General features: G+C 40.1%; 1 protein-coding gene and 1 long non-coding RNA gene across 8 annotated transcripts in view; one reads left to right on the forward strand and one right to left on the reverse strand.

Moving 5' to 3' along the window:
• pxb overlaps positions 1-26,054 on the forward strand; it is a 525,449-nt gene that overhangs the window by 5,374 nt on the left and 494,021 nt on the right. The window lies entirely within an intron of this gene.
• LOC105670736 (uncharacterized) lies at positions 1,959-5,765 on the reverse strand. Of its 3 annotated transcripts, XR_010887951.1 has the most exons (5): positions 5,486-5,765; positions 4,829-5,010; positions 3,305-3,365; positions 3,025-3,226; positions 1,959-2,752 (listed from the first exon to the last, which is right to left on the reverse strand). It is a non-coding gene; the product is annotated as an uncharacterized lncRNA (long non-coding RNA). The 3 variants fall into 3 exon arrangements; XR_010887950.1 differs by having other exon boundaries at positions 3,025-3,365; XR_001100478.2 differs by lacking the exon at positions 3,305-3,365 and having other exon boundaries at positions 5,486-5,764.

The raw sequence follows: 26,054 nt of genomic DNA on the forward strand, positions 1-26,054 counted from the left end.
CTATCTTTAATTCTATTTTTAAAAGCTCCAAGACTGCAAAAATTTCCAAATTTTCTCAAGCCAGAAAGTATAGCTTCCACTTTAAAAAGTCAAAGCTTGAATGCATTTCGATTATATCGCAAGCTAGAAATCCTTCACGGTAGCGCTTTTCTAGACACACTCGTGTTGGATAGAGCCACTCGGCATAAACTGTCTGTCGGCAGAGATTGAACCCGAGGGAGACGGAAAGGAAAGGTAGACAAACAATCGACCTTCTGGACATCTTCGCGATAGTGTTTCGTGTTGAAGGGTCGGGTATATCTACTTGCAAGATCGTTTGCACGGGAAAACGCCGGTAGTTGATGTTAATTCACGGAGTCAATCCGGGCGAACCGTCAGGCCCATTAGTCGCGCAGCCTAGCGAACCGTTTCCACTCCGGCATGGAAATGGTCTGTTTACAGGATCACGGCTGACGGCGTTTAATTTAGCAGTCTACAACGAGCAAAGACGATCGTCGAATCGGGATCTCATCGTCAAAGTAGTAGAATCCGTCGAAGGATTGAAATGAGACAGAGAGAGAGAGAGAGATAGATAGATACGTAGCGCGTAATCGCCACGTTAAAATCCGCCGTGAAGCTCCTCGAGGATCTTGCGGGCTCGTCCAAGGATTACCGCTCGTCCTACGGAATTTTTTTGCCGCCTCCGCTTAAGCTCCCCCGAAGCGCGGGAGGATTATTTAACGGAGATTACGCCGACCGTGTAATGAAGGTCATTTTGCGATTAGCCCCCTTTCTTTTAGCCGCGGGTCGTCGCGGGTTGTGCAATATTTATTTGCTTCACGTTACGCGAGAGAGCACGCCGTTAAATTTATGAAGAGTGTTACGAACTTTTCGTACTCTGCCGCTATATACGTCTCGCGCATGTGAAAGTTACATGCGCAGCATGGTGGAGCGGAAAAGCTCCGGGACACCATTCGCTTGGTAATTAAATTTAATTAATTAACTCGAAACTCTAGGCTGTGACCATGATCCGCTTTTCCGCGAACATTAAACACTCTCTTCCCGAGTATTTAATATTCGCGAAAAAGTTTACATAGGCACCTATATAAAGTTACGTTGATCCGCGAATGTTATTCACGGTTATGATTACAAGTTTGAATTGTATGTGTGAGGCCATTATTAAATTAAATACTAAGTGTGAAGCACGTTTTTCCGCTACTACCAAATGTTGGCTGTGTTAACATTTTATTATCTTCATTGTACACAGAATAAATTTGTATTTGATCCTTTCATTTTAGCAAATTGTCTGCGGCTTCGTCGTTTCATTACTTATTTGTTCTTCTAAAATTTACTTTTCCAAAATCTGGTCATTTTTAATATGAAATATTTTTGTAAAATTGGACCTCAATTTTTATTTTAATAAACTAAACATTAGATTTAAAATTAAATAAAAATAATATTGCTTTGTCATCGCCGTAGGGTAAAGTGTTCTATTACCGGGTACTATTTATATTTGTTTAAATTTTGATCGGAATTGTTAGAAATTTTGAAAAAATATTATCATACTTTGAGCAAAAAGGGTTCCTAATTCCGGGTAGATAATGAATAGGAAGTAAAATAAACTTTTAACGCAATTAATTCTGCTTAAAAAGAATGCGTTGCTAAAAAATTGAATTACAAGCTTAAAAAGAACGGGAGTTCATTACATTGTACGCGAAACACTATTTTTGTAAACTAAATTAAAACATATTTCGAATGTGAAATAGAAAATCAACAACTTTAAAAAAAGACAGCAAATTTAAGTAATAGAAACATTTAAAATTTAACTGCAATAAAAGAATTAACGTAATTATAAGTAAAATACTACCCGACATCGAGCAATCTACTACTATCTGAAATTAGGAGCAAACACCTGTCTGCTAGTTAGCCAACATCACCTAACTTTGAATGGCGGAGGTATTTTTCAAATAACACATAAAAACAGCATACTTCAAATTTATTTTCTGACATAAAGATTATTAAGATATCATTAACCACCCGATATTCGGACACTTTACTCTATAACTTTTTTGGAACGTGTGCATAATTATCTTCGATACAGCGCGTGACTAATCGAGTTTGCACAGTCGATGTTGTCGAAAATCAGAACAAATGCTTTCCCTAAATAGAGCCGTGCGCTGATTAGTTCGTTCGGATTTACGAAGCGGAAGTAGCTCGCGATTCTCCGAGTAGAAATCGGCGAACGAGACGTTCCCATTGTCGTCGCTGTTCCATCAGCGAGCTCTATCAAAGTGAGTTCCTTGCATCTGCACGCCTGGCGGAATATGCGAAGCACTTGATGACATGCATGAAACCCTCGCGTGCTTCTCAATCTCATCGTGGCGCGCCTCAAGAAACGTCTCGGCTCGGCGTGGCGCCGCGCTACGTCGCGCCGCGCCGGGACGTCGTCGTTCTGAGTGAACTATAGCTGGATGCAAATCAAGCAATCCCGGGGTAATCAGATCTGGGTTTATTATGGCCTACCAATTCCGTGGTAAGCATCACGGAGCTTTAAGCGCCCAGGAGAAGATTGGTAGAGCGAGTAAACGAGATCTCTCTTCGAGTTCGGCTCCGTCCGCATCGTCTCTCTTCTCCTCGCAATTCGCGCGCGCGAGCTTTTGTCTTCTCGTCACGTTAAAAGCTTTTACCGTGTCATGGGATTCCCCGTTACCACAATTTGATCCACGAAGCTGCGAATTACTGCGTATTCGTCGATTCTGTCTGTCGATCATATCTGTAAGAAAAAAAAACAAGATAAATTAGTCATAGAAAGTTTCTTTAAAATAATTTGAAGATATTGTGGTCTTTTCTTCGTTTTCAAATTAATTGACATTCGATAATTCGCAATTTAAACAATGAAGACTTTAAAATTATAAATAATTATTATATTTCTCTACGAAATAAAACATTTTTACCGACTTACTAACTTTTCAATCGATAATATGGCAACAGAAAGTATATTTTAGTAAAATAATTTTTATTTTAATTTCTACCCCAGCGATTTACATTGATTATCTTTCCAATCGTCTATTGTTGCTGCTCCGCAGAAAAAGTGACGCTTCAGAATTGCGTCGTACATAGAGGCAGATGTCCCGATGATAGTCATTAAGTGCGTAGACGAGAGTTAGATCGACGCCGCGTTTCGGCGCGATTGTTTCAACGACCGCTTGCTTCGAGAGATCCAATCGATATCTTCACGGCACCGAGTCTGTAATTAGTTCTGATCGTAGCGCATGAGGATACGGTCTCGGTTGACTAGAACGATTTCGAGGAAGTGGTGATGCACCTTCGTCATAGATCCGACGTGATCGTACGATGAACGAGTATCCAACAGTACGCGGAAATGACTGGAAAAGGTAGAATGCGTGAGAGTGCGTTAAAGCCGACAAATGGGATTCGACGTACGTAAGTGAGGTTCTCCGAGCGGGTAACGTGGCTATTAAGCAGCCACCTAGATTAACTAGACTGGATCCGCTGATAAAAATCATCAAAGCGGCATTGCGGCGAGCCTTCATTTCCGATCATCTGGACGCACGCCTTATTACGCCTCTCCATTTACCAGAAGGCTCGTTTTATTTCTTCTAATGATAAGTTGAGATTTTTATTAATTGCACTTGCGCTATATAAAGTTTATTCCGACATTACGCGAATTATACTGTTTGGAAAGTCTGAAATAAAGTAAAGCAAACGTTTGTTAATTATCATTATATTAGTTTTTTAAAATGATGAGTTTCGTAAACTATGCGAATTATGAAATGCATCAATTGCATACACGAATCTTTTGCACTGAATTCTGTTAAAAATATTTTATAAAAATATTTTAAAAGTAAAATTAGCGGATTGAATTGGCGTCATAACGATCGGAGTATTGGCTTCCATTGGAAGCGATACATACGTAAGGGAGTTAAGCTATGCTCCACGAAGTTGTCAGTAGCTGAAGTGAACTGGCTAGTTCCGAGCTAACGGCTAATGAAGCGACGCGGCAAAACGAATGCGTCGAGCGCGGGTTTGCGGCGGATTCCACGACGACCGACGGCGAGCACCGCGTCGAGAGCCCCCTCGACTCGAATAATAACGCTTCTCGAACGCGACGTATATACGCGCTTCCTTACGGGGGGACGATCTCCAATTAGAGCAACTCCACCGCGGAGAATCGCTAACGAGCTTTGACCGAGAAACCGGGCTATATCGATTACGCGGAAGCTTCAGGTGATTTATGAGTAGCGCATCCGGCGTCGAAATTTTACGTCGTTGTTACACCAAGCAGCTTTTACTTTGCTATTCCGCCCTCACTTTGTATCTGAGATGTTTACTTAGTTATCGTTTCGTTAAAGAGAACTTGCATAAATGCTTGATCAAATTGTATCATTACTTATTCGTTTTCAGAGAACATGCATGTAAAATGTAAGACTAGTCAATCTAGATCATTCGGTGAATTATTTTTCTATTTTGAAAAGATAAAGTACAATTAATTCCCACCTGACAGAGATTTAATATATGTCAAAACTATTGTTTCTAACATTTTAGCTCATGTTTTATGTGTGAATAATTTTCTGAAAAAATATTTAAGGCTGTGATTAACAAAATTTGCATAAATTCTATTTTGAGTGCTTTCGCGTAATCAGCTTGATGAAGCGTGCAATTAAATTCGTGAAGACGTTCTACGTATGCAATGAGAAAGAGAAAAAGCAGAAATGTTTAAAAAAAAAACAGAGGGTGCGAAAAAAGATGTATTCGAAGAAGAAGATACATCGATGACGACATACGACAAGGTTGTACTAGCATGACGGAATCGGCGGGGACCACCAACCTTGTTCTCTGCTTATGCCCGACGGGCTCTCGCGGGTTTGCTCTTGTAATATCTTATTACACGATCACTGCGTGCTTCGACGATGTATGCGGCCATAATGTGCATATAGGGTGTTCCAAAAGAAACGCATGTCAGTTACAGAAGTAAGCAGTCTAACAAAACTTTCTCCTCCAAGCGTTTCTCTTTAATTTAAAAAAAAAATCTAATATTATGACTAAATGTATTAGACTTTTTTTAGTGCTTGAACTATTTTTAATAATTCTAATAATAGAATGTAATTGTGATATTTTAATAAGAATTTTTATATCAGGATAAAACAATTTTTTCAATGACATTAACAATTTAAAGATTTAAACATTCGGCACTTCTCTCCGTTGCATAAAAATAATACAAAATAAGAAAAATATTAAACTATGTAGATTTGACGCAATTAAAAATTAGGAAACTAAAGAATACAATTTTTTTATTCTTTCATGAAATTGTTAAATATACAAAATATTTTAAATCAAAAATTAAGGAAAATTAGAGAAGAAATATCACTTCTGTACAGATTTTAGTCTTTTTTCACAAGTACAAAAATTACATTAAAATATTAAAAATGCAGAATCGAGTGCGCGAGTGAAGATGTTTGTCGATTATCGGGGCTGCATATATTACCTTTCTATAGGCGGATCGGCGTGTATCGTTGCCGCGAGTCTGCGATCGGCTATATGTTATGTCCGCGTGTGCGGAAGACCACCGGCGCTCCGTATGAAGTTATTATCTGCGTCTTGATCCTGCCACAACGACGACGCATGTACGCACGCCTCAGAGGAGGCCCGGCGCAAAGCGTGTCGGTTCTCCCTTCTTCAATGAGTCCTCTTCGCGCAAAGGAAAAGAGAAAGAGGCGTGGGCAGCCCTTAAAGTCACGTACTAGACTAGCCGCGATTGCCGGCATTAATATCTTATTACGGGATTATCGATGTGGGGTTTCGTATGCGGACGATCCGCGTTTACTTGGGGGGCGGCGCGGGAATCCGTAGAAAGAGACTCGTACGACGTGCAGATTCGTGTCGTGGATCGCTTCGGGCTCAACGGTATTAGCATTGTGTAATCGACTGCCTGTCTAGCTTCGTATTGTCAGGAAAATCCGACTATGATCATATTATTATATTATTATTATCGATATCTTTAGACTGACATAAACGATGTCACGCTTGGGTTTTGAAAATAGAACTGTAAATATGATATAGTGATGTAGTACGAATTATACGCGACAATGAAAATTTGTAATAGATTTTTTTCAATTTTATAGTATTAGTTGCATTGATCTTATGTTTAAAAATGGTTTAAATATACCCTTTGCTTAACCCTCAAAACGGACTGTCGTTTTCCGTCAACATAAATGAGACTCATGAATTCGGGTCTACTTTTCCTGCGCCTTGTTAAGTAATGTGCTCAAAAACGCAAGTTTATTAAAGTGTTAATTAAATGTTCAAATTATAAAATTAGATAACAGTGTATTTTGAATACTTTATTTTTATTGTTCTTTGAGGAATAAAATTTCAGATAGTTAACATCACTTGGACATTTTTGACCCATGAGTGTTTTGAGGATTAAGAATAAATTGATTTTCGTGATAGTTTCAAGGATGTTCAAACAAGTTTTGCCATTCAGTGAAACTTTATGTGATAACATTATTGCAGTACAAGAAACATTTATTGAAAAAAATATGTTTTGCGTAAATATTTATATGCTAAATTTCGCGGACCATGTGAATTATTTTAGGTATCGAAATGCATCGATTTGTTTGTCAAACAGTGTATTTCAATTTTAAAGAAGTATCAGATTCTCTGTTTATATGATCAGAAAAATCCAACAGTCCGTGATAATATTATCACATCAATATCCGGATATTAGAACAATGAATGCTATTCCGCAACTTGGAAAAATATGTTTGCATCGAATAATCAATTATCTGACTTGGTCCTATTGTTATCATCTAACAATGTGCAGTGATTGTATCATAACTGATATCTTGCAGCTAAAACAATCAGCATCATTATAAAAGAAGGATATATAAATAGGTGATTGCTCGATGCATGCGCGTTATTTATAGAATAATATTTTCAAATCAGTTTTTCCAAAATTTTTATACACTTTTGTTCCATCAGGATGAGCAAAATCATCGTATTATACACATCGATGCCTTAAAACAAAAACATTTGATAAAATCTTTTTCCGATACAAAGAAAATTAATATATGCTACAGCTGAAGCATTAATGCCATTATTTTATTGAATGTAAAAATCTCTCTTTTGCCGATGCGAATTATCAGATTGTATTTTATTGTGTGGACGATATTACATCACGGTGGATATTTTTAACTTTCTATCAAAAAGTGAAATGGCTCGAAGTATACTTAAAGATTGAGGTGACGTCGCTCTTTACGATGATAGTATTAAATCTCTGAATGACACCGCTCGACCCCGAAAACGCCGCCGCGATGAAGGTTGTTGATCACTGTGAGAACCTCTGCGGAGGATGCGACGCGTCGTGGCGGACGGCTCGATGGATGGACGGAGCCTCGCTCGCTTCGCTCACTCGCCCAGCTCGAAGGGTATTATTAGGACCGGGCTCGAACGTAATGACTTAATACTACGAGGCTCTGTTAGTTGCCCTATGCTGGATAACGTCTACCTATGTGCCCGCAACGATTTCGAGTTCGTTCGCGGTAACTCTGCTGAGAAATGGAATCGCATGCGAATACGATATGCCACTACTGTTTGCAAAAAACGATTGAAAAGATAAAAGGAAGAATAAGAGATGGGTAAAAAACGCAGGAAGTAAAAGAGGAAAAAAAAAAGAAAATTTAATCAAATTTGCGACAATTAGATTAATGAACATGGCGAACATATACGTCAAGCTGATTACATCGTGATAATGGCGTAAAATATCTCATTTACTTAACAGCTATACTCGGTGCCGGTAATACTTGCCACACGGAAAGGGATTTTCGCGAGCCCGAAATTCCTCGTGAAAGAAATCGTCGCCTATTTCCCGGAGTGGGCAGCCCCATATATCTCGCCCGCGCGAAATACTTAAAGTTCGGCATTAAAGCGAGACGTTAATTTCGCCCGCGGAAAACTGGGTTAAACGCCCGTCCTTTTTCCCGGCTAGAGCGGCTCGTTGTGCAAGTTGGGGGTTGCGAGCCGAGTACTTTAGCACGAAGACGGTTTAGAAGGCGCTCTTTCTCTCCCCTTTGCCAAGTCGTCCTTCTCAGCGCTTCTCGCACCGCTCTCTTCGTGTCCCTCGGGGCGCACTGCTCGTCATCCTGTAAATCTGCTGCCGCTCGAGAGAGAGAGGGAGAGAGGGAGAGAGAGAAGAAAGAGAAAGAGAGCGGCCCTCCATTCTCGACAGCCGAAGGTACCGCGAAGTACCTTTCGGTCCTGTATTTTTTCTGCCGTCCATTCTTCCCCCGCGCGTTTTTCATCCGCATTATTTTTGTTTTCATCCTCGCGCACTCTCGTTTCTCTCGCGCGGCTGCTCGAGGAATGAAAATGTTGGGAATCGGGAGATAGACGATCCTATTCCTCCGGGGCCTTGCGTGCGTGGAGATCGATTCCCCCTCGTCCTCTCGCGAAAGCCGCGCAACAACCGTATGCATACGAGTGTACAGGGTGCTCTAAAAAAAGCTATTCTAGAGTCAATAATCACGAATTCTACGAATTTTTCTTCATTTCTTAATAAACATTTGATGGTTAGCAGATATTTAATTTCGCGAATTATAATCTTCCAGCAAACAAGATAAATTTAATTCTTTATGTTTAAATTGTACCGTGATTACAAATATTTGTCGTGCAGAATAGAAAAATTGCTACGCATAGTAGATTAAAGTTTTTGTTCAAAGAATCGGCATTAATTTATTAATGCTATTAATTCAAGAATTTTTAAGCCTCCATGAGTTTCTTTTTTCTTTTGCATTCTCTCTTTTTTTCTTCTCTCCTATTCTTTTCCCTTTTCCACGTTGCTTTTTATTGCATTCTCTTTCTTGTATATACGTTCTTACACTGATTTGTTTTTCGCTCTTGCTTTTAAGTCGTACGTTGTTTTTCGCGTTCGACGCTGCACTTGTCGGATAACGATGGGAAGATTATAACTCGCGGAATTAGCGATTATTCCTCGGTATTTCTTCATGGTCATTTCTTACTTGCATCGTTATGCATCTTGCCGCTATCAAAAGTTTGAACTGCGGAGCGAACGTGATATCCGGGAAATTCTGGCAAGTTAAGATTATATTCAGCAGTTAAAATCAGAAGTTTTAATGAATAGTAATTGATTTTTTAGCAAAACTTTTGTGGAAGGTTTAATCTCGATATGTTGAACGCTGCAATTTTTTAAATGGCAAAAATAACTGTTTATACAAATTTTGTTGAGAAAAGATTGATTTTGCATTTGATATTTCGTTTATGGAAACAAAAATGGAGCATAAAATTATTCAAAAATGATTTATCTAATATTATTCGATTATTAATTTAAATAACTGCATTCTTAGATGCATTACACTAGATCGATTCTTTCCTCGAGAATTTCTTTGAGAATCGCGGGAAAATCCGCTCTTAATCTTTTCTCGACCTTTTTTCTTCCGTAATCTTCTCGGTTTTTTTCTTTTTTCTCGTTCTCGGAGCCACACGATTCGAGTTCTCGTACGCGAATAATTGCACCTTTTCCTTTTGTTTTGCGCGGACGTTCGATTAACGGCCGGTTAGGCTCGTGTGTTTTACGAAGGATTTGCAGCGGGCGCGGGAGGACGAGGGGAGCGGGGCTTCGATGTTCCTCGCTTGATCTTAATTGCACGTGCATTAATTGATGCGCGACAGGCGCGTACGCGGGCCGCAGGTGCGCACATAAATTTCTTCCGGATGCTCTCGCAGCTTCCTGCATGTTTCCGCTTGTTGGACCGGAAAGGGAGAGGCTACATTTGTCGAATGTTGCGATTACATTGTGCGGAAATAAATGGATATTATCGATATTATATATCGAGGAATATTTTCAATTCAGATGACTGGATGACTATTTACATAATTTGATTTATTTTTGCGAGGATTTATTGTATTATAAATTGATATTTTATCTCAATGGAAAATAGAATTAAATTTTGAGTGCGTTGATTATTGGACAAGATTCGTGAAATTTTTTCCATTGTTTATCTTGGTTTTTAATTGTGATGTTACATTTATATATATTTTTATTTATAGAATTGAGTGAAAATTGTTCTATTCTAAAATCGTGTTATAAATTTTTGATTTTATTTTCTTTCTCTTTACGTAACAGTTGATTTGCTTGCATAACCATAACTTATTGTGTTGAGCAATTAATTCTAAGTCAGACCAAAATAGACGAACAGAAGTATAATTTGGCCAATTAAAACCCGACTGTTGATGGTCCATAAATATGCTGCACTCGGCCACCCCTTCCGCCTTCCTTTACGACTTTCTTTTCATGATGCACGTCGGGAATAATTCATCGACACGAGCGTGCGAGGTGTTGGGCAATTATTTTAATTGCATCCTGCTTGTTCTAACACTAACGATGGAATTATTGCTAGTTTTACTGAGCAGTACGAAAAAATTGTGAGCTAATTTCTTGCTGTTAATCTCTCCGCGTTATACAATCGATCTGACGGGGAATAAAACATTTCTGTAATCAGCAATATTTCAGTTTGAATTATTAAATCTTCGAAGGTTACAGTTGTTTTTGTGTTAGAACATTAAGGCAGAATCAGAATTTTGCGTTGAACATTGGGGCTTGAACAATTTCCTCAAATTTATGTAGGACAAAGCCGCTTAGCGCGAGAAAGTTAAGAGAGCATTCCAACGCTGAATCGGTTCCCCAGTGTAAATCAACATTTTTAACTCGATATAAGTTTGGAGTTTGCTTAATCGAATGAGAGGATGTAATTTCAGCGCAAGTGGAGCAACGGGGGAATCAGCAATGAACGAGGTTAATGCTTGTATTAATTTAGGGGTAACATCTGGGCTAAAGTTTGCAATTTACTTTAAGCAATCGATTCGAAACAGCATCGTTACCACGCGCTAAGTATATCCAGAAGTACAAGTCAATGACGAAAGGTCAAAGAGCCATTTATCTTTCTTAATTTGAAAGTTAAATCTTTTAGACAGTCCTGGATAATAATTTTCAGATCCTCGAGTTTCTGAAGTCTCGTATTTTAGAATTATTAGACTTTAATATTCTTGCTCCGATTTTCAATACTTGTAAATTCCATAAATTTCTCGAAATTCTCGAATTTTTAATTATGTGTATAACATTTATTTGCATTAATTAAGATAGAACAAATTAATTCCCGTGCTGAAAGTTTCTCAAAAAGAAGAAGCGTCTTTCACAACAGTGATCAAAGCGAGTCAAGTCAAAGAACCACAGCCATTCCGCGGCTTCGCGCGAGCCGAGAGCAGCATTCGCGAGGCCTGAAAGTTCTCCGGCGTTGCGCTAAGATTGGTTTTCACGCAGTTAGCATAATTATCGAGTCGGTTCACAAACGGATCGATGGCGGGCGGAACGGGGGCGGCGCGTAAAATCGGGGCCCGCTAATGTGAGCGGATCACAGCTGCGCCGCGATAAGATCTGCAGTTGCAACGCGGTTGTAGGACTCGGCCGAAGTCGTCAAAAGTCCAAACGAGCCTCTCGTTTATCCATCAGGGCATCTTGCCTCCGGCCTGGCACTCCGGACTGGCACGCTAATCGCACGAGTCTCTACGACCAGCCATTTTGCCGGGGATTACTGCCATTCCTCGTGGCCGAGAGGAAGATGTGCCTTGGATAGGCATCGTTCCGTCGGCGAGGCTTTTATTTTAACACTCTTCTTTATACACGATGCTTGCCGATTAAAATCTAACGATTTCAACCGCGTAAAAGAACATATCATTACGTGTATCATATATGTTAAAAATTAGAAAATGTTTGTACATTATTTTCTTACGCATGATATTTGTGATTAAAATTGCCATTATATTATTTTTTTTAAAGAAATTAGCATAGATTTATTATTATTAAAAAAATGCAATAACAATTCTGGGGCAGTTTACACTTGGCGATAAAATTAAATTCCAATTTAATTAGATAATAAGATTATATTAATGACCAATTTTTATTTAAACTATAATATTAGGCGGCTTTAAAAAAATTCGAGTAAAGCCATCGAGATAGATATTAATTATTCAGCAGCAATTTCTAGATATAAATAATTAGTTAATACAGATAGGAATATAAAAGAATCTGCCATTATTTTAAGTTATATAAAATTTATTTGGTTAAAGCGTTCACATAGATTATAGCCAACATAATTTTTTCATGCCGCTAAAAAATATTCGCAGATTTAAATTAAAAAGATAATAATAGATGCTCTTAATTGAATACACAATATTATATAAATTCCTCGAGTTATTTTCATTTTCGTTTATTTTTCCAAAGAAATATGTACAGTATAAGTTATTTCTTAAGAAGCTTAAAAACTGATACAGTAAAAATGACGAATATAATTTTAGCATTACTCAACCAATTTTATTTAAAATAACACAATTGCAACGTAGTTCACCGCCAACTATTGTATTACAAGGGCTCATAGCATTCAACGGGATTAATTCAAAACCTTTAAGTCTGATTCCCCCAGAATGCAATAATTGTTTACAAACACTAACAATACTAAGTCGGGAACGAAACTGCTGAATCGTCGAAACCTCACCCAGGCGAGTTAACCGAATCCCGCGTTCGTCCTACATTCCGCAGATTAAATCGCTTCTTCGTTGTTATCGTCGAAGTTGCACATACGCGCCGCATCTCGCACGATTGCGACTCCCGCACTTTGAAACGCGCATCTATTTTGCAGTCATGCCGGCATAAGCGCTCTCATTATGCGGCGCCGGGCAGTTTCGGAGCGGCCGCGTTTGCCTCTCGTATGCCCCAGCGAGTAAACCTAATGAGGCTACTGCTCGTTCAATACTAACCCAGGCAACCATAAACGAAACTAAATCCTTTTACTTGCGAGGGCTTACGAAGTAAACTTCTTCATCATCTCCTTTACCAAAACTATCGTTATTAACGATATTCTTCCATCCTTTTTTGCGGAACTGATTACAAATTTGATAAATAAGTCGCAACGAAATAGTTTTTATTAAATTTTGTAAAACATATAACTCGGATATTTGGATGTAGAAAATATTAGAATTTTTTGGTATGTAGATCCTAGGCTTGCAGAATATTCGGAAAAAGAGGAGAAAGAGATTTCACGATTTTGATTTTATATCCTGAATCAAAATTGAATCTTAAAATTATTATCTCGCTCAACTTTTTTAGATATTGTGTTTCGATTTAGAGCACTTAGCGACGTGTCTACTTTTGGCCGAACACCGCCTTCGTCATTATTGTCAATCGCCTCAGCTTTTCTATCCAAGTCCATAATCTGCCGAAGCGGGGATGAAAAAGTTGGCGGAATTTTATTCTCGCGCTCGCTCGTGGCGATGGTCGGCCGTTGTTCCCTTAAGTGACGAAGCCTTAAAGACAAGTTAAAGCCTATTTGCCGCTGTCAGATGCCTGCGGTCGTCGCTCGTCGTAGAACCCGGGCGAAGTGCCGGAGGCGCGCGGCGGAGCGCCTTGGAAAAGTTGGTTTAATTATCGATAAAACCGTCGGGGCGAATATAAGACGTTAATATAACGGAGTCGCCGCGAGAAGAATGCGAGCAGCCACTCCACCGTCGAGCTTTACGCCTTGCGCTCTCATCTCATCTTTCCGACCGCTGTGAAACTTTTCTCAGTTTTATGTCTTCAGCTAGTTTACGCGACTGTGTCGTGGACATCAGCATCTCGTAAAGAAGCTCCCATAATACCGTATACAAACGAATGTTGTATCGACAGTGTTTGATGCGTCATAAATTCGAAACGTCAAAGGACTGTTATTGTCCTCTGTGGAATTAAGATCATTCTTTAGAAAAATATTACTACAAAAATGTTACTTCGCAGAGTGAATTAAATCTGTCATGATAATTTGATTACTCGATCGCGAATTGAGCAACTCGTAGAAATTGTATTTTGTACGTACGAATGTTCTATGAAAATAGTATGAGCAATTAAAATGTAGAAAATGAAGTTATTAAATGAAATAGAGATAGAACTATTAAAAATATTTGAACGCGAAATTGTTTGACATGAGATTTAATATATTTCGATTTTATTGAATTTTGCTTGTCATTGATTTTCTCATTGTCATCTCTCTCTCCAGTCACATATTCAAAATATATTTATAATTCTAATTTTATATACATGTTATAAGATAATAAGATACGAAACGAACTTTTATATTATTGAGAGTTATTCGTCATAAAAATTAGTCATCCGAATTATATCGCGTACATTTTTCGGATAAAAAGAAAATTGCCGTATAGAATTAATCAAGGCTCGTTTTTACGGACGATCGTTTTTCTTTGTGCGAGATGGCCTCGTCAATCGTAAATCCCTTCGACGTTATATTGACACACCCGGAAATCGATGATCCTCTGGAGATCGAGAGCTCGTCGTTGTGTCGACGGCGTCGAAGTCGGCAGAGCAATAACGCGAATGAAAATAAACCTGGCGCGCTATACTCTCGCCTCCGGAGTGTCGTTTGTTCGTTACTCGTGTCTTTTAAATCCCGGTTATGACGGCATATAACGCGCCGGAAATTCGAACCGCGACCCCGAACGACGACTCATTTTGGGCCTTTATCATCCTTCATAGCCATCATTTTTTCTTCGCGCACGGGAACGACGGCATAAAAGCGACGGGTGACTGAGATTCCTGCGCGGGTATAAAGTTCGGTCTTTTAGATTACGGTACATCTCGAGAGTAGTGCGGATCTTCCGACCCGGTTTGCCTAACAATGCGGACATCCGCAGTCCATTACGAATTCTTGTTGCACACTGTGCTCATAATATTTGATCATACATTTAGATTGTGTATATTTAACCATCTATAATTTAGCTTGCATTAAATTAATAACAGAAAAAATAATACAAAAATTTTCTTTTACGTATGTATATATTTTTCGGAATGTTGCGTGTTCCTAAAAATAATTTGGTATGATAATTGAAGATGTTATGATGATAAAAAAAAGAATTATATTATTTCGAAGCTAGGTTAGAGCTCGTGAGGAATTAACTGGTGCGAATCCAACGAACGGAGGCAATCTCGCGGAAGGGCCTTTAATAATTACAGTTCGCGGGGCGTAAATCACTTCGCCGAAAGCAGGCGTCTCTGCTTCGGCTGTGGCTGAACTAAGTGGCCTCCTGGAACGGGAAGGTCTTCATCGCGCCGCAGGATCGCGCGGCCCGGCCAGTTTAATGTCTTTATTACCGACGACGACGGCCGACCAGCCGGCCGTCGCGAGTGAGGCAGCCGGAGAAGGCGGAACAAAGGCGGGGAAAAAAATACGGTTTTTTCCCGTGAAACGCCCTTAGGCCGCGCGGCGATCGGAGAACAAAGGAGCGAGAAAAAGATCGTCCTCCGAGATCGCGCCTTTCTCGACGCGTCGCGGAGATTCTTGAATTATCAGCGTTATCTTTGAATCGGCGCCTGGCTTCGTAAACAGGCGAAGGCGTCGGCAGATTAATGTCTTAATTGATTGCGTGATTCGTATGTCGGTACCTTTAACGAGCCAGAAACGTTTCGACATGAAGAGGTCGGAACGCCTTATATTTCAATTCCGCGGGCAACACGAGCCGAATCTTCTAAAATAAGTATTAACGATTTTATAATTCTGTCTTAAATGGTTGCGGAAACTTCTGGCTGACCTCTAATTTGATTTTAATTTAGTGTTATTTGTCTTAAAATGTGAAATCTCTAGATCTCGTCAGCTTTCTCTATTTATCTTATTTCTTCTTGCTGTATTCTGATAATTACAGAGTGCTGTATTCTGTATAATTACACAGAGATTTTAGGGTTAGTTAAAAATTCTTCATATTCATCCATTTCTCAAAAGATATGCATCTGACTGAAGAATAGAATTTTTTGAGCATTTTTCGATATAGAAGAGTAAGACACTATAATAATAATGAATATAATTTTTTGTACAAACAACGGCAGATGCGCGTCATCATTAACTCATGATGGAAGGATAATAACCGTGGCGCCAGGGAGGACCCGTTCCCGATTTCTCAGCCTGCGTAGACTGTCAATTATCACGGCGATTTTCCTATCGACCGTTGATCCTCGATCGGTTTATTCCCGTGAAATTGGGCAACGGCAGGTGAAACCCGTGCCGACCGCAGGCTGAATTCTCATTTCTCTTCAAAATCCATAAATCCCGCTTTGCTGTGGCTAATTCAACGACAGATTTATATTGCTCGGGGATCGCAAAACCCACCGATGACTCTAATTAATTTCGGCGCGGACGCGTCCGAGAGCTTTTAATATTTTTCTACTCCGTAATGCGAGTATTTTCGGACAACAAAACTTCATCGGGCGCGAGAAAATATTTGCATTGTAATTATTCGGTCTATTTTACGCGTGTATTCCGCGCGATTAATAAATAATTCTGTTTTCCGCGCTACGTACATTTTTGATGACAATAAACACGGCGCGTTAGCGCGCAACGGAAACGCGGTCGAGTTTTGCGGAAATTTTACAATCGCATGTAACCGTTGATAAAGTTAATAATAATAAAGTATGATTAAAAAAGTGCGCCGCGGCGCGATGTGCGCGAAATGGGAAGCAGAGGGAAATAACGGTGAGCTTCGGTAACTCATCACCGCGAACTGCAAATGAAGCTTCAATTCACCGCTTTTGTTTCCGTCGGTTCTCTTCCTGTAAACTAACGCAAAATTCAATGTTAACGAGCGATTATCTGCGCGCCTCGCCTTTCTCTATTAGCCCACCTATTCGAGTCGCAGTTCCGACATGTTCGGTTTTCCGTTTTTCGTTTCCGCGCCAGAAAGCTAAATAAAAAAAAAACCAGCAAAAGAGATGAAGAAGAAAACTTTCGAGTGTTTTTCTCTGCCCTCGAACTCGCGCGCGCGCGGTGCTCGCTAATGAGTGGAAAATGCTGTTAATATTGACGCGAAAATCTACTTGTCATATAGCGCCCCGCTTGTTTCGGTAATGAAGCTGGTCATTAGAGCGTAGTCGCGGCCTATCTCGCTAGTAATTACCGTATCAGCCGCGAGAGTAACGTACCTTTCTTTCTTTTTTTTTTTTTTTTTTTTTTTTTTTTAATATGCGACTCGCTCTCGTCGTTACGGTAGGGTTTGCTTTGAACGGGATCGCAGTCGCGGCAGATGGCCGTCGTTGGAAAAACGTCGGAAAAACCATCTGACAGCTTGCGCTACTGCGTCCGGGCCGATAAAGAAATTATTATTGCTGCTATCGAGCGCAGTCAAGTAGAAGCATTTCTTCCTGAGATTAATGTCTTTCCGGAGAAAAGTTTTTGCCGCCGTCTGCTTTTCAGGAAAGCCATTTTCAGTAGTCTTTGAAAGTCTCTCGTAATTATTCCGCGTGAATAATATCTTTCGAAGAGACTTTAATTATTTAACAAATATTTTCCTCGTCATTTGTAGTAGGTTTGCTATTTGTAGTCCGTTATCGAAGGCACCTCCAAAATTAACAGCATAGATAAATATTAATATCTAATAAAAGAATGTAATGATATCAGAATAAATGTTAAAATTTTAGTGGTTTTGCATTAAAATGTTTGCGAAGAAATTCTTGCGCTTTTCGCAATTCGAGTTCTCATTGCGGCTATTTTTGCTCTCTGCCAATCGCAACGTTAATGAGTCATAATAAAGTCAGCAGCGTACGAGCGCAATTACAGCTAACAACTCGCGTGCGTTTCGCGCATTTCGCTCTGCATTCGCCCCCCCCCCCCCTCCTTCTCTCCCCGCACGTTTCTACGTTAACGTTACAGACGTATGTGTGCACGCTCAAGCGCGGCCGCGCGGATTCGGTTTCAATTATTAGTCGGAGCCGCGCCGCCTGATTATCTACCTGTTCATGCAGGTGCATTACGCGCAGGTAAGCTACTCTCGGTGTGGCCCGAAAATTATGCCCGCTGAGCTCGTAGCTTCGCATGCGGATTCACCTGCTCGATAATGACTCTATCGAGACGGGAGAAGATTCCCGGAGCTGAAGGCTCGACTTTGCCAGCACGATAGCATCCCGCTGCACCTGTCCGTTCTCGGCTCGTTAAGATACGCGTTTTTTAGATTTCGGCAACTTGTTAAATTAGAAAATTATGCGCCGGAAGCGTACGATCGTTACGCGCGGAAGTCGCTTTCTTTTTGTACGTTTCCTAAGAATTTCTAATTAACTTGTAACTATCGTGATTAAAGTAGAGCAATATGTAGAGTCACGATACGCTTCATACGGTAAATAAGTTACTATTGGCTGATTTAATTTTGCTGAAATAACTTTTTACATTTTCTTGCAAAATAAAATCACATCTCACAGGCAAAAACTTTCCACTCTACATTCTTCCATCTTTCTTTTTCTCAACTTAATTTTGATTTGTTTCTTCGCACTTTTCGCGGTGGCGAAACGTGTACGTTATTTTATTCAGTTGTGCTTAAAAATCGGCGAGAAAACTTCTCGGTGAGCATCTTATTAGCGGCGCGGCGCAAGCGGCAGGAAATTCAATTGCAAAAGCGCCGATTGCCGGAATATCTCGAGTGATTACCTTAAAGAAGTCAGAAAGCATCCGGGCTATCATTCTGCGAAAGAGTAACGGACCGAGACGGAATGACAGCGGCGCGTCCGCACGAAGGAGGCTGCATCCCGGTGGTGCGGCGCAGGAAAGGAAGCTCTTGGTTGCCGGAGGAAATTGAAAAATCCGGGTAAAAAGGACGCGGGCGGGCGTGCGGACTACGGAGTATTTAATTTAACTTTTTCCTCGTTTTAGCCGCATTTCCAATTTTCCTTCGTCCCGCGGCGCGCTGGAGGTTAAGCCGCGGCCGAGGCGTCGCGACGCTCGGCAAACGCCAACGCTCCGTAGAAGGAAAGAAAGGGAAAAAGGAAGGCGTTGCTCGTGCGAGCGGGTGAACGATACGAGTTATTTTCCCGTAGCGAATGTGCATGTGTGCGTGTGTGGACTAGGAAAAAATTGGAGTAGGTTATTTGAAAGAGGGATAAATTCCTCGGTCGAGCGAGCGCCGAGCTGAAGTTGCTTTAATCTTAAGCGGCTAATGTGCGCCGTGAATAACTTTATCGAGTCGTATATTTGGGATATCGGCTATTTCCAATTTTGATTGAAAATTGGGTTTTTCTCTTCGCGCTTTCAGATAAAGCAAATTCAGTGATGCGTTTTGAATACGAAGCATACCCATTCAAGCCGGATAAAAGAAAGCGATAATCATAAAACTGATGAAGAAGGTTAATAACTTCTCGAACAAAAATAAATTTGTTGATAAAATCTTTTATTTTCATGAACGCTTTCTAGCTTTCTAAAATTTTTCTACGCAGTTATTCGAAATTCGTGATCGTTATGTTGTGTGCGCGATGCAGCTACAGCTGGCAAGAACTTTCTCGCGTCGGGACTCCATACAGATGAACTTTGCTTATAAATTTTGTATTAATCTATCGTAAACTATAGGTATAAGTCAGAGCTTGGCACGATCTGGAAAGCCACTCTGGTAATTATAGTAAACTCAATTATATCGATGTCAGTCTGTGCATAATGCCAAAGAAAGAAAGAAAGAAAGAGAGAGAGAGAGAGAGAGAGAGAGAGAGAGAGAGAGAGAGAGAGAAAGAGAAAGAGAAAGAGAGAGCTTTCATTAAACGAAAGACTATCGCAGCGTATAATATTTACATCAAAGCGTGGCACGATCTGCACAGTCGTAATCAAGGTGCTCTGTGCCTCAGGTGCAAATCTAATCTGTCGAATATAATTTAATAATATTTTAAGATTATATTATATATATTATAAATGTAATTAATAGTCGAGAATTGTAACTTTGTTATTGAATTAATTATTTAAAGAGATAAAGTCACGTTTGAAGCATTGACATTTAGCAGTCAGGAGGTATCGCATCGCGTTACAGGTGCGCCGTACCTGAGACAGAGCGTCCGTCGCACGCCTTGATTACGCTGTCAGGCGACTCGTTCTTAAGATCTTAAGACGTAGGTGTTGATTCACGGAAATGTGCGGATCGTGCCAAGCTTTGATATAAGTATTATACGCTGCGATAGTCTTTAATGAAAGTTCTCGTTTTCTCTCTCTCTCTCTCTCTCTCTCTCTCTCTCTCTCTCTCCTCTCTCTCTCTCTTTCTCTCTCTCTCTCTCTTTCTCTTTTCTTTCTTATTATGCACAGACTGATGTCGATGTAATTGAGCTTACTATAATTACCGGAGTAGCCTTCCAACATTATCGATCTCTAAACAATTTTTAATCTTGACTATCTGGTCCTAACCGAATATTTATACCGTTTTGATACCGCATCAAATTAATTGATACATTGAAATTCATGAAATAACTTTTGACGTCGTTTAAGATGGTTCTTTACCCTTGTTAAACTAGCACCCCCACCACAAAAAATTAAAATAAAATATATAACAAAGGTTGGTTCTTTAGTAAATCGAGTTACCATAGAAATGTCTAGTTTCTTTATAATGAAGTTGAAGTACCGAACTTGTCGCGTGCAAAATTTTAGGGTAGGTTAACGATAAAATGAGAGAAAAAAAAGATGTTAAAAATGTAACTTTTAACCTATAACCTATAACTTAGTGACAGGTAAGAGTCGGAGATCCTTGAACTCCCTTCTCTAAAAAACAAGATTATAACAATTTAAAAAATTACGATTGTAATGGTCACAAAAAAGTAATAGGTCAACGGTCATTCTGGAAAGATAATTAATGTTGAAATGACAAAACATCGAGGAAAAAAAATATCAAATTAACTTTTTTTTATTTCATCACTTTTGCATACTAAATATCGTTTGTTTCATACTATTTTATTATACACACGTGGTTTTAATATTTTATCGAAATAGATATTTGTGATTTTGGGTGGGCCCTGGTGAGGCACCCCAAATTTTCGGCACTTTACTAAAGAACCACCTTAATTTTCCACAAGTATGTGCTATTATATTTTGATAGAGTACTTAGACGTATGTACGATTTTGATAAACTCTCTGAAGAGTTTCATGCAAATTGTTTTTTATTTTAGGACGTAATAAAAAATTATGTTATGTTATTTACACTTGTTGCATTTACATAAAATAATTTTCATTACGTCGAGAGAAAAAAACATAAACATGTACACGCGACGGAACTTGAGTCAAATTTTTTTCAGCACGAATACTCTTATCCCGCATCCTTAGGGGTTTCGAAAACGCATTTCATTACTCCTCGTAAAGATCGTTCGTACAACGAACGTTCGTTTCATACGCGACGCGATCCCTCCGCGCATAACGATTCACGCGTTGAATATCAAGAGGGCCGCCTCGCCCCCGTCGGAGATAATGCAGATGAGGTATCTGTAAGTGAGTACTACCAGCCGGCTGCATTACAGAGACTCGACGGAACCCAATGTGCCTCGCGAGATGAGAGACGTGCGTGTAACGGGGGGGGGGGGGGGGGGGCGGGGGCATTGGGCGGAAAATGCCGCGAAACCGGATACGACAGACGGAGGCAGAGCGCCGTGAAATGGAAGCCCGAGCTCAGACACGTCATCAATATATGGCGCGAGCTGTCAGTCCGGGGCCCTTAGACTATGAACAGCACCCTCCCGTCGGAGCTGATCCCTCGGGGACCGTCGATATTCCGTATAAAATCCCCTGCGCCGCATTGCCAACGTCGCGCATTCTCGGCTCGCTTAATGCACCACTTTGTCAATGAGCGAATCTGCGCGTGATGTCACCGTGATTTTCAATCCTTCGATTCGATGGGTACGCCTGTGCCTGTACGAGGAACGAGATAATCCATGATGGATCATCTGTGGAAGCCGAGGGCTGTAGTGAGCGCGATATTTTATTTCTTGCGCGCACAAATTGTCAGAAAATAAAATGTAATATTTTTATGACGTTAATAAGTATCTATATTTAATTATCTAATTTTGACACATTTCGAAGCATACGTTTAATTATTTTGACTCGAATTTCTTTCGTTTAATTTCTTTTCTCAACGTTAAACACTCAAAAAAATGATCTTGCAATAATAGCTAAAATTTTCTAGGTGTAAAAAATTAACTAAAACAGATAAATGATTAGCAACTGTTGTGATATTGCATATGTAATTACTTAATCAGTTTAGATGACAGAAACAGAATATATATCTGTATTGTTTGTGAACTTTAAAAAGAAAGTTTCTCTAAAGCGCCTATCTATATAAGATCAATCACGTGTTAAATCATGCAATGAATAACATTTAGCAATGGTACCTAAATTTTTCAGAAGCTATTGCTAGAACATTACTGCTATAAATTCTGTATGTGACAAACAATGTTTTCACAGATACGAAAAATAGCGATACATTCTTGTTGCGATATCTAGAAATCTAACTACATCAGCGAAATATTTTTTTGAGTGAATATGACGTGTTAAGAGATTACGTTGTTTTTAGCATAAAGATCGCAATCTTTGTTACAACGGACTGAGAATCATGAGACCATATTTAACGCTAAATGCGAATATGGGCCAACAAGCTTTGCGGTTAGAGGCGTATCTTCGCGAGATGGAAGACGTGCAGGAAAAAAATGACGCAATTATCGCGTCTTGGCGAGTTCAAAGGCGGGCCGAGAAAGAGACCCTCGGGGATGAAGGTGTTGCGAAGATGATGAACGTCGGGGTTTGCGGGGAACGAAACGCGTATGACGACCCAGATAGAGCGCTTGTACTTGCGTTGTGGCTTAAGATAGCGCTCTCGCTTGCCTCTGCAAGATCAAAAGGCTCTATTACGGCAAGTACGCGCGAGCGAGGAAGAGAAGATTACGTACAGTAAAACGCGTGCGCCGCGTTTCCTCTGGTTGGCTCTTTTTTTTCGGAAATTGCTCGTTCGCGCGCGCCGAGCGCGTTGAGGATAAACGAAATTTCCCGTAAATAAATCGACAACAAGTTGAGCGTCTACGTGACGAGAACGACAACCACGATATTTTGTGATACTTGTTAATGAAACCACGAAAAATAGGTAAATTTTAAACTTTTTACGAAGCTCTTTTTCACAAAAATGAATTCAAAATTATAAAAGCAAGATTAATTGGAAATTAAATTCAAACACAAAAGTTAATTGTTAGATTTTAAAGAAAATACATAGTTGTTTTGTTGTAAAATTAAATTAATCAAAAGTCAAAATTTTTCGCAGCCGTCGATGCAAATTAAATTTTTACTTTCCGGATTTAGTTTATTTTTTCTCTCGAGTATTTTGCTGTGAATAAAAATTCGCACAATTTAGATTTTTTTTCGTTTATTCCATTCTTGTTTCTTCACAGTTCGGGCTTCGTTATCCCTACTTTATTACGTTTTTTATACGTTATTCTTACATCGGTCTTCTCTGTGGACCGGGCAAGATCTCGCTCTTCCCCAACGTTCGATCGCGATGTTTACGACGTTCGTTCGATTTATGAGCGCGATTCGACTGATCTACTGCCGCGCAAATCGTCGAGTCACTGAGGATGGACGACGATGACGACGTCCAGGTATCTCTTTTCCTCACCTGCTTTTTTCTTCTTTTTTTTTTTTTTTTTGTTTACCGGAATCTTGAAACAGGCGGGCCGTTCGCCGCTAGCCGAACATTTTTTGTTTCGACCACCGCAAAGTCGATCACCGGGTCTCGCTCTCTTGAAATCACGATTCCTTCGTATAATCGAAAGAGATCATTAATCATTAGCGCATCAGGTGTCTATCGGTGATTGACGTGCCGGTAAAACGGCGTCCATGTAAAATAATTAATTCGCTGTTCCGGATGAGATTTTTGCTACGGCGGAGCGACGCTGAAATATATCGTGCTGCTGAGCTTCAGCTGAGCTGGTGCTCCTTGCATAATGAAGATTAAGGAGTAAATGGCACGCCAATCCGGATCATATAAATTTTTATTGAGAGCAAGAAGTATTCGATAAAAAGTATTTGAACATTGTGTTTTGTTTCTGCGGCGTAATTCGTATAATCTTATACGATCTGCGTACGATAATATTATATGATCCTTTGATTTAATTTAACAACCTCCGCTATCAATACAGATCACTAGCATCACAAACTGCTTTGCCGCACGTAAGCTTCTTAACCGCAATTCACTCAATTCTTCATTTTACCTTCCATGAATATAATATCGTAAACATTGCCTATGCTTCGAAGTGCACAAGGGAGATAACAGTTTCGAGAGAGACGTTAAAAGTAAATTACAAAATTGCGACGACAATTTGCCGAGCGGAAGACAATAATCTCGCAGGAAATCGTTGATCGACGGGATCGGGAACTCTTCGCGCTTCTCCGTTCGTCGCGGAAGTTTCTTATTGCAGTGATGCTGCTATATAAAATATCAAGAATCTCGAGAGCCTCATCAGGTGCGCGGGCAAGGCGGGAGGGGAAACGGTTCGCAATTTATAGTCGGCCGGACGAGTAGCTTGTTACAGCGAAAAAAGTAGTTACGCTCGTCTTTCGATAATCCTTAATGGCGAGACAGTCCGCGAAAGGAACTTGGTTCGTTGCTGGATGAATCGTTCCGGAAAGAAGCTCGGGCAAATTAACGGCGAATGATAATCGCGAACGGACGGCTGGCACCGCGCTTCGATCTTGTCGAAGTAAAAGAATCTCTGCGGAGGAGGAGGCGGAGCGGGCGCTTTCTATTAAGATCCCTTATTAAAATTATTAATGAATCGCGCGCGACGGTGGCTCATCATCGAGTAGACGTCGTCTCACTCGAGGAAACGCTTCGCTGCGAAAAAAAAAAATAAAAGTGACGTTGGGAAAGTGGCCGGAATCGAAGAAAGCGCCGCGAAAGCGAGACTCATCCTCTCGAAAATCAAAGTAAGAAGACGTCGAGCGGAAATGTAAATGCACGAGAACGCGACTATCGATAAGAAAAATCGAGGCGCTTAATAAGTTCTCGGTGCTGCTTGAACGAAAAAGCGATTATGGATAGAATGCAGCTTTGTCAAAGGCGTGTCTGCTGTTTAATCAGCGCTTTCTCAATTCCGCATAAAAATACAATCGTAATTTTATGCATACTTAATATTTGGTGTTGATTCTAAAGCCGCAAGGTTGACAGCCACTGTTTGTTACGACGTGTAATGCCTCTAGGCGATGTAATTATGATTATCTTCGAATCTCGTTCATCGACGTGAGCAAGATAGCGCTCTCTCGACGTGTATCATTGCCGGGGAACAAGATATAAGGCAACAATTTCGAAAGATCTAAATGTTGAAACGCGTTCGGCTTCCGCCTAATCTTAATGCGACCGTCCTTTAACGAGCCGGTTCTCTTTCGGCCGCCCTATAATCGACCATGAAATTACGGGACCTTTTGAGAGTACGACGAAACATATGTTTTTCTTTTCGGAAGGACAGATGGACTAGAAGTGAACCTATGTTTCACTTAATTTGAATTTTGTACCTACTTTGTATCGCTAACGTCTGGAATGTTTTTTTTTTAAATATTAATTTAAAGATGTATCACCAATTATAAGTTAAAATTGTAAAACATTATACAATTTCTTGTCAATTTTAATTCATTAAATTTTTTTTATTTTACGTCCAAACTATTTACAAAATTACTTTTTTTTCTTTTAGATTGTCCATACGCGAGAAATAATTTATTAATATTTAATAACGTAATTTTGGTGTTTACAATTAAATTTTGCATTAAAATAGAATACAGAAACAGTCGGACACAAATCGAACGTATCGAGGCCCGAGGTTTGGTCTTCCCAATTTTACGCTTTACCTTTCGGAACTGAAGGAACGGATGCTATAGATCATCCTCGCGGAGGAGGCTACTAATCGACTCCGCGCGGTGCGTCTTTAACGTGCGTGTCGTCGTGCGAGGGAAGAGAAAGAGTAAACGGCGCTGGCCCGTGGTAATGTATGCATAGTCGCCGCGGGAGATCGCCTTAATGCCTTGGTCAAGTTACTACCCACTCGCATAAGACACCACGGTTATTCGAGCGCCATAACTCTTCCCTCTAACCTGTCCGCCGTATAATTACCGACCTTCGATGGAGGGATCGCTTGGTAGACCGAAGAAGAGTAGCTTAAAGTACATCCTGACGGCAACGGCAGTGTGAAA

This window comes from Linepithema humile, chromosome 1 (assembly GCF_040581485.1).
Source record: "Linepithema humile isolate Giens D197 chromosome 1, Lhum_UNIL_v1.0, whole genome shotgun sequence".
Taxonomy (NCBI): Eukaryota; Metazoa; Arthropoda; class Insecta; order Hymenoptera; family Formicidae; genus Linepithema; species Linepithema humile.